The sequence below is a fragment of the Ictidomys tridecemlineatus genome, chromosome 3 (assembly GCF_052094955.1).
Source record: "Ictidomys tridecemlineatus isolate mIctTri1 chromosome 3, mIctTri1.hap1, whole genome shotgun sequence".
Lineage (NCBI taxonomy): Eukaryota > Metazoa > Chordata > Mammalia > Rodentia > Sciuridae > Ictidomys > Ictidomys tridecemlineatus.
In genome coordinates, this window is record NC_135479.1 from 199,636,460 (window position 1) to 199,654,585 (window position 18,126).

General features: G+C 38.3%; 1 protein-coding gene across 6 annotated transcripts in view; it reads right to left on the reverse strand.

Moving 5' to 3' along the window:
• App (amyloid beta precursor protein) overlaps nucleotides 1–18,126 on the reverse strand; it is a 237,999-nt gene that overhangs the window by 138,405 nt on the left and 81,468 nt on the right. The gene's annotated exons all lie outside the window — the stretch shown is intronic.

Here is an 18,126-nt window from a genome sequence, read left to right on the forward strand (position 1 = left end):
ATAATCAATTACCATTCAATTATAGCAACTAGTGAAAGACAAAAATTCACATTGTCAATTTGAGCAGAATCAAAATAAACATGGTACACTCTTTCTTGGACCCTCAACCCCACCTTTTTTGAGACAGGGTCTCACTATGTTGTCTAGGCTGGTCTTGAACTCCTCAGCTTAAGTGATCTTCCACCTCAGCCTATGAAGTAGGTGGAATTACAGGGACACACCACTGTGTCTGATTCTTTCTTGAACATTTTAATCTGCTTATGAACTAGTAGATATTTTAGCATATTTCAAATGCTAAGTGAAAAAAGAACCTAAATATGCATGTGTACTTATATATGTTTACATAACATATAAAACAAATTAGCTCAAATTATAAAAACTGTCCTTTTACTTTTTTTTTTTTAAAGAAAATGTGTAGCATGCAAATTATGTCTAGGTATTGCTGGCACCACAAATATAAAGATATTACTTAAAGTCCATGAATTTACATTCTAATGAGGGTGACCACACATTACAAAAGCTATGGACTTAATTTTTGTTTGGTTTATTCACTGTGGTATCCTCCAGCGTTTAGTATGAATTCTTCACACAGTAGGTAATAAATATCTATTGATGAATTAACAAGTTCAATCATATAACAGAGATAAAGAAAGTGCTAGGCCAATGTAGTTAGAGAACACATCTGCTTGAGTGCACGGGGATAGACCTCAAGATACAAACAGCATTAGAGATAAGTCTGAATGTATGAGTACAGAATGCCTTGTAGAAATAAAGAGAAGGACGAAATCTATCCATTTACTACTATACCCCCAGTCCCTGTGGGTATACATTGGGCTCCAACTTTGAAAAGTATGAGGTTTTGGACATTATTTTGGAGATAACAAAATTTTAAAAAATATGTTTTAAACAGCAATAACATGTTCAAGTTTGTTTTTCAGATAGACTGTTATTGAGTGAAAGATGGATTTGGGGTAGTGAGACAATGGAGGCAGGAAGACCAAGTAGGCCACTACAGTCCTTCAGGTAAAACAAACAGTAGCAGATTTAAGCCCACAAGCCTAATTAAGTAAGGAATACAAATGTTCCACACACCAGCAAAAACAGCATTTTTTCCCTTGCATACTATGTCATATGACATTTTCTGAAATGCAACATAAAGAACAAAAAGGCCTAAGGGGGGCGGAGAGTCATTCCCATAGCACTGTTTTTAACTTCAATCTTCTTTTTCTTTTTTCCTTTGGTACTGGGGATTGAACTCAGGAGCACACAACCATGGAGCCACATCCTCACTCCTATTTTGTATTTTATTTAGAGACAGGGTCTCACTGAGTTGCTTAGAACCTCGCCGTTGCTGAGGCTGGCTTTGAACTTGCAATCCTCCAGTCTCAGGCTCCCAAAATGCTGAAATTACAGGTGTGTGCCACCGAGCCCGGCCTAAAATTCAGGCTTTTTTTAGCTCAAATATGTAGGATATCTCATGATATTTAAGATATACTTATTTTAATAGATAATATTTAGATTAAAATTCTAAGAAAATGATAAGTTAGAGAAAGTTATGTATCTTTTCTTTCCTTAATTCTTTAAGGCAATCCATGAGGCCCACAGCATTGTATTGTATAGAGCGCAATAAATTATGAGACACAGTACCCCCTAAGGCTGCAGGTGGTACTTGGTGGGGAAAAGCCAATGACGATGGGGTGCCTAGTTCATGGCAGTGGCTGCTGCTGCAAAGCCCCATTGCATCTTGTTTCACAGAGCCCACATGATGTCACCTCCTATAAACCCACTTCCCAGGAGATAATTCCCTGCCAAGAAACCTGTGGAAGGCCACCCAGACCTCAGGAGAGTTCCAGGGATAGACATTAAGATAATAAATTATAAGGAAGAAAGTAACATAATAATGCAAATGACGTCACATTTTTCTTTTGCTTAGAATGATATAAAACAAAAACAAACAAGACTTCGGGGGAGTTGGACAGTGGAAATAAAAGTGATCTCTTTGAAAACCAATAAGGCTTTACCAGATGAACTCCTCAGGGTTTCTAAGGTCACAACCAACCCTAGCTGCTAGGATGAATGCCTGACATCTGAGTCATCCTAATGTCCAAGGCCACCAGAAACAGGAGTGTCTTAAGATACCCATTTCTTCTGTTAGCACTGCTCAGTCATATTTGCAAACGACCAAAATAATAAGTGGTGATTTGACTTTACAAGAAAATACTGGAAGGATTAAACATCTGGCTCAATGCTATTAAGACTAAATTAGGGCTGGGGTTGTGGCTCAGTGGAAGAGCGCTTGCTTAGCATGTGTGAGGCACTGGGATCAACTCTCAGCACCACATAAAAATAAATAAAATAAAGTTCCATCAACAACTAAAAGAAAAAAAAAAAATATATATATATATATATATACATATATATATATATATATATATATATATATATATATATATATATACATAAAGTAAATCAGTTCATGAGACTATCAGAAGCAGATTTGAGACACTCTGGACCTTGGCCTCAATAAGTTCTTGGGGTATGAACTGGACAGTTAAACAACAAAACCACAAACACAAAACCACACACATCTTGTTTCACTTGCCCTTTGTCAATCAGCTGAGGACCAGATTATAATGCAAAGCCAAAGTCATGGATAGATACTTACTGTTAAAAATGTGCTTATCAAGAGGACATGCACTGCATCAATTAAACATTTTTTTCACTCTTTATAAAAACATAATGAAAATTTTAATTTGCAAAACATTTCATTTAACATTGTAAATATGGCATTAAATTTCTAATATTGCATATAGCTAAGAAATATATGGCCTGTAGAATGAGAATGTTTTTGAAAGGATGGATACTGGTTATCTTATAAGCCTTTTCAACTAACGGCAAAATAGAAGGTTCATTCTGTTCTAACATTAAAATGGTTTGGCACTGGAAGTGCTGCTTATACAACTTGAAGGATTGATGAAAACATATTAGGATACCACCCATCAGAAATTTTAAACAATTAAATTATGAAAATCTATAACAAAAATGTTAGTAATTTGAGAACGGTAAAAAGTATAATGAAGCCTTTTTCCAAAACTGGCTTAGCTTAGCATGGTTTATTTTTTCTCTTTCTAATTATAAAAGAATTCTTTTTAATAATTTATGCTGGGATAGGTAATATATAGGAACTCTGTACTTTCTGCTCAGTTTTGCTGTGAACCTAAAACTGAAAAATAAAGTTTATCGATTTACAAAAAAAATTGATGATGACCTTAAAAGTTTCCATATAGAACCATATGACTTTTATTATTAAAGTAAACCTTTCTGTTTATTTGGTCTGGTCTTTCAAATGAAAATTAATTATATCTGGTACAGAAGATTGAACCCACAGCTTTATGCAAGTGCTCTATAACTGAGCTGCATCCCTGATCCCCTCCCCACAAAAAAAAATTAACAGAATTCAGGTAAAGGAGAACAAAGACAAAAATAAGTTAAATATCATAATGAGAAGTCATATTCCTGTGGATAAATGTCCAAATGGATAAATTCATCAACACACATTATGCATGTTCACTGACAGTCATACTACGTGGTTTCTCATTCAAAATTTATATTTAAAACACATACAAACACACAGGCAAATTCCACTGGAAAGGGAGTTTTTCAAGTTAGTGACCCAAATCTGGATTTGGCTTCCTGGATGAAATGTCTTGGCAAGGTAAACGGTGGTACCTAATTTAATAGGGACTCTTTAAGCCTCCAACCGCATGCTCTTTGGCAGTCTTTGAGAAGACTGTTTAGCTCAAATTACCCCATTTTGCAGATGGGAGGGAAAAGCTCGGGTCAAGGGGCTGGTGTACAGAAAGTACAGTGTGCTATAGTAGTCAGTTGAAAATGCAGACCTCCTGGCTCTCCAAGAGTGGTAGCTCAATTTACTCATTTAAAGTCTGATGAATATGGTTTATTTGGCCAATTTCCTTTGGCCTTCATAAAAGCAGATTTGCTTTGAGACTGTGAAATGCTTTAATGTCATAATCCACAATGTGGTCAGTTTGACAATGAAACTAGATCTAAATTAGTGAGTAAGCATTCGACTGTATAGAGTATTCCATGGTAAACGGTGGCTTAAACACACTACTGGCTGGATTACTTATCATACATAAGAAGCAATTTTGAGGCTGGGTGCTATGGACCAGCCTGTCCCTATCTTTTTGTACTGCAACTTTTGTTCTCATGCACAGAAGTCACAAAATGGCCCTGGAAACTTCAGTTTTCATGTCTAAGTGCCAGGCAGAAAGCAAGTAGAACAGACCAAGAGTTAAAGGTTTTGTCTGTCTTGCCCCTAATGAAACTTTGTGATGTTTCTTGGGAAGGACTTCTCCCAGTGACTCCCACCAACACTGGACATGGCTTGAATGCGTTATCTGCCCACACTTGGCTACAAGGCAATCTGTGAAAGTATTTTCAGTTGAGCACAATGTTAGCCCTAAAAATAAATTTAGAATTCTCTTAAAAAGGAAAAAGGGGAATGCATATAAAACAGGCAAGTGGCAGAGTCTCCAGTACTAGAGAATTCAAAGATAGGAATGTATTTTTAAATTTCTTTATGTTGCCTCTTCAAAGGATAGATGATTCCAGGAAGACAGAATTAAGAGTATAAAGTGCTATTACTAGAAACATAGGAAACCCCCAATCTATCACACAGGGGAAAAAAAGAGAAAAGGAATAGGTATGAGAAGAATGAGTAAAATTTCTTAAAACTAAATGCTAAATTTTTGAGAGTCTGACTAGTTTTCGAATAGATTAATCTAAAACATTCCAAGCCTCACATGTGTTCTTCAAGGCACAGGAGATTTCAGATTGAAAAAAGATGTTTCTCTAAGTTCTCAGGGACCAGAGTGGATGGCAAGAATCATGGGAATGAATCTGAAGTCTTTGGATGTTTCAGCCATCTTTTTTTTTTTTTTAATTTAACTTAATTTATTTTTTAGTTGTAGATGAATAGACACAACACCTTTGTTTCATTTTTTGTTTTGTTTTTAAGAGAGAGAGGGAGAGGGAGAGAGAGAATATTTTTTAATATTTATTTTTTAGTTTTCGGTGGACACAACATCTTTATTTTTATGTGGTGCTGAGGATCGAACTCATCGCCCCACACATGCCAGGTGAGCTTGCTACCGATTGAGCCACATCCCCAGCCCCATTTAGTTGTTTTTTATGTGGTGCTGAGAATCGAACCCAGTGCCTCACATGTGCTAGGCAAGGGCTCTATCACTGAGCCGCAACCTTAGCCCTTCAGTCAGCTTTTTCACTGCTATGACCAAAAAAAAAAAAAACCCCAACAATTTCAGAGGAGAAAAAGCTTATTTGGGGTTTATGGTTTCAGAGGTCTCAGTCTATAGATGGCTAATTCCATTCCTTGGAGGCTCAGGTGAAGCTAAACAGCCTGATAGAAGGGTATGGTGGAGGAAAGCAGTTCCAGACATGCTGATCAGAAAGCACAGACTCTCCACTCTGCAGGGACAACATATATACCCCAGGGCATGCCCCCCCTCAATGACCCATCTTCTCCAGCCAAACCCACCTGCCTTCAGTTGTCACCCAGTTAATCCCTATCACAGGATTAATTCACTGATTGGGTTAAGACCCTCATAAACCACATTACCTCTTAACTTTCTCTCACTGTCTCACACATAAGCTTTTGGGGGACATCTCACATGTAAACTATAATACCGGATTTCTTCCCAAGGCCTGGCTTCCCTTCCTTACTCTCAAGAATTAAAGATGATTCTGGAAAGGGGGAGAATGTTCTGGCATTGGGATTTCTGAAGAAAGGCAAAGTCTCTGTTTCCTTGTGCAGGGCTAAGATCTGGCTCATGAAAGTGAGACATCAAGAGCTCTTTAGTAACTGAACTACGTGTCTGGCACTGCCATAAGTACAATGAAAGAAGATGAGAATGAGAGAATATGCAACCAACCCAGGTCACATTTGTAATAAGTGATAGAGCTGTAAGAATTCAATGAGTTTAATCTTCATGAAGTACTCAGTGCCCAGAGCAAAGGTGATCAGTAAAATTATTATTATTATCCTTTTCCCCAGTATCCATTCATCAACCACTTGTCATATTAATAATAGTCACAGTGATAAGAGCAGCAACAGCTACTTTTCCTCCTTTACTGATCACCTATTATGCACCTACTGAAGGCAACAGGTTTCATTCTCACTCAACTGTCACTCTCCAGCTGCAGCCTCGTTGATGAAATGGCACTGTTTCACATCTGGATATCACCTCTGAAGTGAGGAGTAAAAACACCAGTGGGGATGGGTCCCAGGAGACCACGGGAGTGGGGGATCACAGCCATTAACACTTTTGGCTTCTGCATGGGGCCCTGGTCCTGGATGTGAGAGGGGGGTTTCTTGAATCCCCTGGAGCAGCTGAAGTCCAACATGCATTCACTCTTCATGAGAACATTCTTTTCTCTTAGTGCTGAGAATACAGGAAGGGACGAAAAAGATGGAATGACATAAAACTCTCGTGGGAAATGACAAAGAAAAAATAGAGTGTTTGCTACATGGTAATAAATATTACAGAGAGAGATAAGGTAGAGAAAGGGAGATTGGGATTTGGGGAGGTGTGGATTTTACATAAGGGGGTCAGGGAAAGCCTTACCGCAAATATAGGACCTTGCAGTGAAGACTGGCTGGTGTAAGTGAAGAAAACATCCAGAACTCAAAGAGAAGACTGTTCCAGCCAGAGGAAGCAGCAAGTACAAAGGTCCCATGGTAGAAGCACAGCTGGTGCTCACAGAAGAGCAGGGAGACCAGAGTTGTCAGAAGGGCATGATGGACAGGGGTCCAGGGTTGTGTGCTGGGGCCTTGAACATGGTCAACACATCACTCCAATCAGTACTGAGGCACATGGGAAGCCTCTGGTGTGGGTTCCTCAGTCCATGCCCTTATAGAGGTCAAGACTGGAAGACCAAGTAAGGACCATTGCAATAATCCAGGCGGGAGGGAACAGTGTCTTAGATCAAGTTGAGAGCAAAGAGACTGAGTAGTAGAAAGATTCTGGATAACATCTGAAGGTCAGACCTACAGGATCAAATGGAGATAGCCAAGGATCTTGCACGTTCCCAGCACCTAGAAGATACTTTATGTTGGAGGTGATAGAAAATATTGGACAAAACTTTCATAATATTTCTTCATGGAAGCATACACAAGTAGAACTCCACCTGGTTTGTGTATTTTTTCAACTCCTCCTGGTTTATGTATTTTTAAAAAATCTACCTTACTACATACGTGTCTATCAAAATAACTGTAGACGAAAAATGTGTACTTGGGCAATTTTTTATTTCACCACTTCAGCTTCTTCACAAACATGTTTCCTAGAATTTGTTCTTTATGGACTGGTATTCTGTACTTTTAAACACCAACAAATAGGCTGGGAAAATTTCAGGGAGAGGCTTTTGTACTCAAGAGATGTGAAGAATACTTACAGAAGAGGCCAAAATACTTCTCCACCAACTTTCCATGTGATAAAACTGTTAGCTTTTGCTTCAGAGTGTGGGCAGTTACTGGATCCTCAAAGAGAACACAGGAGTGAATTCCACATCTCTTTTAAAGTGTCTGTTTCTGTCACCAACACTTCACTGCAACTGTTACCAGATAACAGCGAGAACTGACAGATGGGTTTCTTCAGATGAGAACTATTTGCCAGATGGCAGAAACTACACGGATCAAGATAAGATAAAAGCAAAAGAAGTGAAAACTGAAAGTTTCACTTAAATCCCCTTTTCAGATTTATTCAAATGAATGGAGTTCAGTCACACAAACACACACACACACACACACACACACACACATTCATATATACACACATCCATACACAAATGGCAGGAGTATTTGACAGAAATAATGTTTGTCCCATGTTGTGAAGAGCACTGGTCTTAAAATAATGAAAACAGTACAAAGGGCACATATTTAAAAGGACAGGAACAAAATGAAATGTTAGCAATTTTACTGCTTTTAAAAAGCCTCCCATAGATATGGGTTAACAATTCTGATATTGCTATGCATATATTCTGAAAGTGAACAATAAAGTAAATAGATATTGGATGGCAGAAGCCAGATTTCTCACTGTTGGAGTAAGAATTTAAAGATAAGCAAGGGGAGGAGGTGCAATGATCCATGCAGCAATATGTCGGAGTAGGAGACATGAACCCGTACTTGGCTGAGAGAGACAAAGGAAGCTACAGAACTATTTACAGATATTCATAACATAACGGTGGGAGTAGATAACTACATTGCCTTGCTCTAACGTTGAGATATTAAAAGCAGAGACACTCCAGTGGCAAGGAGCAAGCCTAAAGTCCTGGTCATGTTTAAAATTATTCTCCAATAAAAGGAACCTTTGAAGAATTGGCTACTTCTAAGACTGGGGCAGAAAAACACATAAGATGAACCTAGAGCATCTTGCAGGAATATAGAGAAGACAGAATGTCAAATGAGCACAAGAGCCAACTCAAGACCTTCCAATAGCTAAAGCTAGAGTGATCAAATATGTCATTCACACATGCATATATGTATACATATACATTCATATATCACACACATAGATATACATATACATTCACATATACATACACATATATATTTACATATGTTTTATGTATACATATACATAATATACTACAGGATTACAAATCAAAGTATGATATAATATCCATGAATTCAATCAACCAAATAAGTGGAGAAAAAGAGACAGATTTCTGTGCACAAGAATTTCAAATATTGCACTCTGACCTTGAGAAGGTGAAGCGTAAATCTCCACTCCTCAATTGTGGGTTGTGGATAGTGACCTTGTTTCAAAGAAGGAAGAGATTGTTCGTGCAGGAGAAACCTGATAACCACTACCTTAACCAGGTGATCAAGTTCAATATCGATGATGATAGATCCTGTTGATAACCTGTACCCTTAATATGATGTGATGAAAGGGCCACTTTACCTCTGCGGTTTTCTTTCTAAAACACCATGACTCTAGTCAAAGCATGAGAAAATTCCAACAGAGGGGTCCTCTACAAAATGCCTGACTTCTCAGAACTGTCAAGGTCATTAAAAAGGAGGCAAGTATTTGAAACTGTCTCAGCCCAGAGGGGGCTCAGAAGTTCTGACAACTAAATATAATGTGCTTTTCCAGATGAAATCCTAGAGCAGGAAAAGGACAAACACTAAGAGAATCTGGGAAAGTATGGTCTTTATTTAATGATACTGTATCAAAATTAGTTCTTTCATTGTAGCAGAACTAATATATTAATAGAAGATGTGAACAATAAGGAAAACTATGGGAAAAAAAGTCTATGGAAACTCCTAGACTATCGATTTTTCTGTAAATATAAAACTGTTTAAGAAAAAAAAAAGAGTCTATTTAAAAAAAAATTTTAAAGCCTATACAAAAAAAATGCACAAGAAATGCATATATCTACTTGCTTCCACATCAACACTGTAGCCTTCAGAACAGTGCCCATGAAATCACTGTAGCTGAAAATAACTAGGGGTTAAAAGAATTTAGCAGCCTGGGTTTCTCATCTACAACATCTATGATAACTAGACAGAACTTAGTTATATATTTTCTTAGCAAAAATAATTTGTGTAAGCAACATATGGTATTTAAATTCTTTTAAACATTTCAAGAATTTGAAAGTAATCACACACATGTCAACAATAAAGAAAGTCTCTGCTGTGCAAATCTGACCTTGTCTTAGGAATGTAAACTAACTGGTCCTAGAATTCAACACCCTTCAGAAATGCAACTCTCAGGCCAGTAGGGTTCCTAACAAAGGAAGGCTCAATGCTGGATCCCAGCTCAATCTAAAGTTCAGTACTCAGTACACCATTAACAACATTCCTCGAATTCTGGACAGTTTCCTCACTAGCCAACCTGAAAACAGTTATGCATGCTTTTCCTATAGACTCTTTTTTAATGCATTAATTATTACTCCCACATCTAACACATATTTTTCACCAATTATAAACCTTTTTTTTTTTTTTGCTACTTGTCATAATTCCAACATCTGTTAAAAGACAAGTAAAAATCTCCATTGTGCTAAATCTTTCCAAATCATAAGCTCTAAAACTTCAGTGAGCTTCCGGATTGCTTGGGATGGGGGCGGGAGGCAGTTTCATAGGTCCTCTGTCCCCACCACCTGGATCTGATTGTTATGCCTTCTGGGATGGGCCTGAAAACAGACCTCCCCAGAGTGATTCTGATGCAGGTGGCTCATGGACCACACTTTGAGAAATGATGTTTCGAACAGGGCTTCTCAAGTTTTATCATGCATACGCATCACCTGGGGATCTTGTTAAAATTTAGATCCTGATTGGACAAATCAAAGGTGGGACTCTTCTAACAAGCTCCCAAGTGATGCTATTCAACTATTCCTTCAGGTAGCAAGAGTCTATTTAAGATTTTTCATTGCAACACGTCTCATTAAGGTTTTTAATCTTACAGCTTACTGCATCATAAATACACTTCAGAATGGTTTGTCCTCTTCATTCCTTTATAATTGTGGTAAAACACATGACATAAAATTTAAGTGTATGCTTCAATAGTGTTGAATACATTCACATGGTCATGCAACCATGGTCCATCTTCAGAATGCTTTACATCTAGCAAAACTTTTAAACTCTGAACCTGTTAAACAAAAATCCCTATTTGTCCCTTCCCCCAGCCCCTGGCTAACCACCATTCCATTTCCCTTTTGCATATGACTAAGTACTTCATGGAAACATACAGTATTTGTCATTTGGTGGGGGGGGGGATTCAGTTTTTCACCGTCTTTCGTATCTTGTCTAAGCTCTGTTCTGCCCCATAGATTGGATGCTTTGTATCATTTTAAGGGTTGATGCTTTTTCACACATCCATAAAAGCCATATTGCTCCTCTCTTGTCATTTGTTTAATTACAGAATTGCAAAATATAGTAGAAAGAGCTCTAGATTTAAAAGCAATGTGATGACTCAGGCAGATTTAGTGATTTTGATATACAGGCATACTAAGACATTCTCTATTATTTTCCTCCTATACTACTTTTTCTATATATGCTGTATGTTTTACACTTCTGACACAGTTTGGATGAGCCATGTTTAAGTATTAAATAGCCACATGTTGCTGGTGGTCAGCAATGGGCAGCACAGACTTAGCCTCAGATTTTAGAGATCAGGAATTTCATTCAAGGAGAGATGAGTTGATGGTGGACAGGTCTGAGGTTATGGGAGAAAATCCAAAGCCGAAGATAAGTCAGAAAAACCATAAATCCTAAATTTGAATACATTGAGATTGCACGATTAGTTTCATTCTCTGTTATTGCAGTAGCAGATGTTTTAGTTATTGAATGGTGGACCACTAGGATGCTGTTTATTATCACCATTAATTCTATTTATCAAGCAAACTACCCTTCTTCCTCTGTTTCACTTTTTGCAGTTCTCATATTGTAATTTGCATTTATGGGGATGTGACCAATTCGGATGTAGAAACAAGGCTTCCTTTCAACCTGAACCTCCTGCAGCTGAGTTCAGTCCTTTCTTGAGAAAAGAGCTAAAATCAGACCCTGTAGGGGATCCTCCTAAATTATGTTTTGTTTGTTAAAAACACAAGCATCCTCTGGCTGCTGCTTTCTCCTAACCCTTTTCCCTTTCTTTGTACCTTATTTAAAAAGTCAAAGCCAGAGAATCTTTTAAAGATGCAATTAAATAGGGTTATATATGGGGCACAGAAAAAAAAAAAAACAACCACATAATTGCTTACAAAATACCAACCAAGATGATGTACGGTGAGGCAAGAGAACCACTAGTTATTACCAAAACCTTAAATCATATGGGGAGGTAAAAATACACAGTGTGTGTTTTCCATTCACATTCAGAAACCCATGTGTGAGGTAGGCTATAATCAAGACAGGAAGAGGCACTTTTGGATAAACTCCTCAACAGAGTTGTGGACTGCCACTCTCAAGCCCCTGACTTGTTCTTGCCAACCCTTCACCATCTGGTCCCGCTCCCGCAACCTGCGATCAGCAACTCTACTTTTGAGGTCAACTGCAACCACACACTGGTCTCAGCCCTGAAGCTCTCTGGTTTTCTCTTACACCGTCTCCCTCCAGTCTCCTTCCCCAGCTTCCACCAGCCCAGGCAGAGCTTTTCTCCACGACACACCTCAAACTCATCACTCCTTTCCTCTCATTCACCTACATTTCCAAAATTCTGATTATAAAGTGAGACCATCCTCTGTTCTCTGCTCTTCCTACTCCATCACACAGCTGTACTGTTCATGCCTAAGGAGTCAACAATCTCTGCTCTTCCAATTCTGACCTTTGACTTGGCATTCCTAGCACTTGCTAGGCACTTCCACTTGGAGGGTATTGCTTTTAGCAAACGTACCAAAATCAAGTGCTCAATCAACTTCACCAAATCTCAGGAAGGCACCCAGAGAACACTGAGCCATTCCTCAAGGAGTCAAAATCTCTTATAACAAGAAAAAAAAGAGTGGGAAAAGATGTCACTGCGTTAAACAAAAGAGCCAGCCAGAAAGAAATTTGGATAGAGTACTTGAAACTGACATAGTCTTTTACCAAGTATTAAGACCATTGCTTCAAGTTTCCAGAGCTCTGTGAAAGCAGAGAAAAATGAAGTATCGGAATTCTGTCACTCTACCAGCAACAGCATTTAGGGATGAGAAACCCAATATTTAATAGAACAAAAACCAAAATACTTTATCACGATTCATCAAGCTCTTCAATAAAAATACCTTGTAGAGGGCCAGGGTTGTGGCTCATGGTAGAGCACTTGCCGAGCATGTGTGAGGCACTGGGTTTTATCCTGGCACCACATAAAAATAAACAAAAATAAAAGTATTGTGTCCATCTACAATTAAAAAACATTTTTTTAAATACCTTGTAGAAATTACCTACATCCCTTTGAGTCATGATTTTTTTTTTTAAAGAAAGAGTGAGAGAGAGTGAGAAAGAGGGAGAGAGAAAGAGAACTTTAATATTTATTTTTCAGTATTTGGCGGACACAGCATCTTTGTCTGTATGTGGTGCTGAGGATCGAACCCGGGCCGCACGCATGCCAGGCGAGCGCGCTACCACTTGAGCCACATCCCCAGCCCATTGAGTCATGATTTTTAAAAACCACGCCATCTTTTTAGTGGGGATAGATCACCAGATAAATCAGAATCTCTCTTTTTGTTACCATGCCACTGTGTACTTAGAAATTGACATTCAGATTTATAAACAAGGATTAGTTTCATTACTGTAAATCAATTTGCTATGGTTTATCACCCCTCAGAGAGCTAAAATAAGTGAATTTCTGGACATTTACAGAAGAAGGTTTGAGGAAGAAATAACTACATTAAGGCTTCAAAAAGTAGATTCTAACCATTTTTTAAAATTTTTTAAATATTTATTTTTTTGTTGTAGTTGGACCCAAAACCTTGATTTTATTAATTGTCTTCATGTGGGGTGCCAGGGATTGAACCCAGGGCCCTGCCCATGCTAGAGGAACACTCTGCCACTGAGCCACAATCCCAGCCCCTGATTCTAACTATTTTTTTAGTAGAAAAACTCCCCTGGAATGCTGATCCATATCTCTAATGCAGTGGTCTATGACGGCAACTGAGTTATCTGTCTACACCTGCTGTTACAATTAAAGTATTATGAATCTCTAATAATTGTACATAAAACTAATAGTTTTTTTATAACTAATGGATAATAAATTTTAAGAACAAAATGATACAGAATCTGTTTCTAGATAATTAGAAAAAAACAAAACAACAAGAAATATTGCAGGTCAGTTAAAGGATATGTATAATTTGAGCCTTTTGATCAGTGCCTTCCCAGAGGTACAAAAATGATCTCCAAATTGACAAAATCCCGCGTCATATAGCAGAATGAGAAGAGGGCTCTTTTTCAACCTAGTAATTTTCTTTTATCACTACAACTTCAATCATAGATGCAAATGGAAATTTCTGCTCCCTTTGCTACTTTTCTGCTTGACTGAACTTGATAATGAAAGTGTCTGTTCCCTTCAGACACAGCACAAGTGTCATTCAAATTTTACACACCAGGCAAAGAGAAAATGCATTTGTTTGATGCAATATCATTTAAATATGCCGTCATTACAAGCGGCAGCACATTTATGGATGCAGCAGTTTAAAAAATTCTCTTAAGCAATAAAAGCAAGGCATCAAATAAAGGTGCATTCAGGCTTCAAACATCTCCAAACTACATCTCCCCTCTGTACACAGTGAGCCCCGCCCTCCTTCCTAGGCCCGACTCAAACCAGAAAGCAGTGGAACTATGCCAAAGCCGCTTGCGTTACCCCCAAAATCTTCCAGGTCAACAATCCAAAGTCACATGAAAAGGCAGACTTCAGTTACCTCTCCAGGGAGCAAACATTTTGAAAAGCAAGCATTTCAGGCAAGCTGAAGTTCAGCCTTTAGATCAAACTAAGCTTGAAATAGTTTTTCAAGGTAAGCTTCTATCAAACATAGGAGGCACATGAGAAGAGTTTAGAGAAGGCAAATTTCTCATTTTATATTTAACATTTAGAAATGAGGAAACATGATAAGTACAGGGCTGGGGGCTTATAAGTACAGGGGGCTCCCTTTCTTCCAAATAATACAGTTTCTGTCTTTCATTTAAAATGATAAAGATGACTAAAATGTACATTAAAGGAAAGTTAAAGTTAGGATGAGAGTTGCTTTATACCAAAACCGTTGTCGTTTGGAAGAATGCTGGAAAGACTCATTTGGGTAAGAAGAGCTGGAGAGCAGACTCCCTTAAGAGAGTATAAGTGACTTATCATTTGGGGGTAGAAGGGCAAACTTTCTAACAAAACCAAGGCCACAAGATGTTTGTTACCTAAGCTTCAAGCAATCCCCATTTAACAGTTGAGTGTGTACAAGTTTACCTTCAAGGAAGGAAAATGGAGAGAAAGGTCAGTTTCCTCTCTTGGCTTTGAGGCATCCACCTCATCCGCTTATACCATTGCAGGATATTCTGCATGTTCATTCATTTTTTTTTGTTGTTGTTGTTGTTGTTTATATTCAAACTCTCTGGATTATCTCAAACCCTTAGGAGATGGTTTTATATAAGTCCCTGGAAGATGTGTACTTTTAAGGCCATCTATAGTAGGCCATCCCTTTGGGAAAACAGAGCTGTTGTACTGAAAAGCCAACTGTTATACCAAGTGCAAAAGGCATCTTTGATATCAAGTCTCATGTGCAATTCAACATTCATCAACCGTAACAATGGGTGGTACGTGGTGTGTTTTCCTGAATTTCTGGCACTTGTCATTCTTGACTCATTTAAGGAATTCTTTAATTGGCCTTCCTACATTCGACAGTTTTCTGGGCTTTGTTTTCAAATGATTTAATTTAACTCTCTCCTTCTGGTTATACAGTTTAGTAACAAGTATAAGATCTCACAGCTTAAGGCGATAATTCCAACCTGAGACCACATCTATGTGAGAAAAACAAACAAACAAACCCTACTGGGTTAAGAAATTTCATATTTACGTTAAAGGATTTAAAATGCTTTTTAAAAGTCAAATTTAAGAAGACTATATGTAATGATATATTACCACTCTAAAATGTGTTAAAAATCAGCACATGAATACTTAATAGGGATTTAATCTTGACTAATTTTATTCTTGCATACCAGGTGTCATTAGCTGGCAGGGGAAAAAAAAGCAAAGCAAAGCAAAGAAATAACAACCACCACTGATTCTGGTGAGAGCCCAGTATGGGGTCTATTTCTGCATCAATAGCAGGGTTTCTATATTAGGTTCATTTAAATCTAATTAATTTTTATGCATGAAATCAAGGGTGCAGAAAACTTTAATAAAGACTGAGAGTAAGTCTATGCTTTTATCACAAATAATACCCAACAATAAACCAACAGAGAAAAATGATACATCTAAGGCCTCAGATTTATCACTTATTAGTGCTCTTTTGTTTTGGTTTCTTTTGCAGTTCCTAGCAGGGCACCTCCCTGGAGCTTCAAAAGCACTCTACCTCAGAGCTGCAGCCTCAGCTACCATTACTTAGATGAAGGTCCCAGTAAGTGCAAGAGCCTACACTCCAGGGGTCACACCAACTCTGAATTCTTGGTGAAGCTTCCACAGGAAGAGGCCTGACCTTGAACTCTTTCTGGTAACTCATGGTAACTCAGGAATGGTCAACACTGGCTGTTGCCAAACCGCGGCGCTGATGGAGTCTTCTGGCAAGTATGTGTCTTGTGAGAAAATGGCAACCTGGGATACCAATATTCAGAATTTCTTAAAGAGGCAGAAAATGTGCCTGAGAGACAGAAAGAAAAACAGACCGGCGGCATGATGATGTGGGGAGAAGGCTACAATCATCAAAGCTGGATGCCACTGAGAGGCCATGGAACAGAGAGGACCCAAAGGATGTGACAACGTCAGAGGCAACTGGGCTTAAAGGGATGGATGACTGATAACAGCCAACCATGGCAGGAGCTGGGGCCAGGGAGTTGACACAGGTGCTCTGACACCGCATCAAGAAGCCTGGCTCTGAAGGGACAGAACAAGGATTCAAGGAAGACTGACTGGAGTGAGGGCCCAATTCTGAAAAATAGGGAAAAGACGAAAAGACAAAACATTCCTGGTAGATAAAATTAAATAAAGGGTCAGTAGGCCAAAGGTCTTCATGAAGTCACATCAGAAACAACGAGGTTAAAGAACCAAACTGAAGAAAACACATAGGTGAACTGGTACTCACGATGTGACCAAGAACGTTGACCAAACACTTAAGAAGGGAACAAGATGGAAGAAGAAAACCACGTTCAAGTTATTTAACTCATAAAATTTAGGATGATTTCTTGGCATATTGAGAATATCACTGAGCCTCCTCATATTAAATCTGCATAGAGAATAACATAAGTCCCTGATTTATGACTGCGTTAAGCTTTCAATAAAGCAAGAGTTATAAGGCCGATTCATAGGAATCCTGCAGCCCTGAGAAATGAACTGTCTTCCCAGCTGATCCAGATTCCACCCAGTAAATACAGGAATCTTCTTTCAGTGACATACAGATTTTCAAAAAAATAAATTTAAGAAATAAGGCCGCACCATATTCTGGTAAAGTAGTTAACACTAAAGGGAAAGGTCTGGGGGGGGGAACTCAAGTGGGGTGACATTCTTGAAAATACAGGTGCCTAATCAATACAGCAAGGGAATGCCTCCAAGTATTAATGGCATAAAAAGATTCAACCTTTAGAAGGGAAGTCTTTACATCTACATCAAATAACTACTAAAACACCACATTCATCTAATCACTCAGTAAAAGACATTATTCTAAACAGGATGAGTGGAGTTAATGTTCGACATTCGCAATTAGTATCCCATTTCTTAAGGAGCAACATAAAAATCTCAAGTTTCCAAAATCTATATAACCACTGCGTATCACATTTAAAAGTGGGTTTTTATTAAAATGATGCTTATCATTATATTTAAAAGCTCAGGACACTGAGTAAAACACAGAGGCCTCTGGTGCACACTGATTTTTACTAGACATATGTAGAAAGGGGTCTAACCCTATTTCCTAAATTTTAGTTCTTCTTATTAAGATCTAGAACACTTGCTGTCTTCCTTATCTGAGGATCCTTATGTTATTTTTTTTTTTTGGTTGCTAAATAAAAACTGCCCTAAGTGGGGCACAGTGGCACATGTCAATAATCCCAGAGATTCAGGAGGCTAAAGCATGAGGATTGAAAGTTCAAAGCCAGCCTCAGAAACTTAGTGAAACCCTAAGCAACATAATGAGACCTGTCTCAAAAAAATAAAAAGGGCTGGGGGGGGGGGTGTGGCTCAGTGGTAAAACGCCTCTGGGTTCAATCCCCAGTACCAAAAAACAACAAAAAAACAACAATACCTGCCCTTTCTCCTGAGCAACACAAGAGTTTTGAAGTAAATGACACATGTCATAATGTCAGAAATTCTGTCTTTTGGGCAGGTGAAATTCCTGGTCCATGTCTTCTGTCTCCCTAGTGTTTACTTTATTCCTTCTTTTCCTTTTCCTTCCCTTTTCCAATAGGCAGTATATCCTCCATTCATT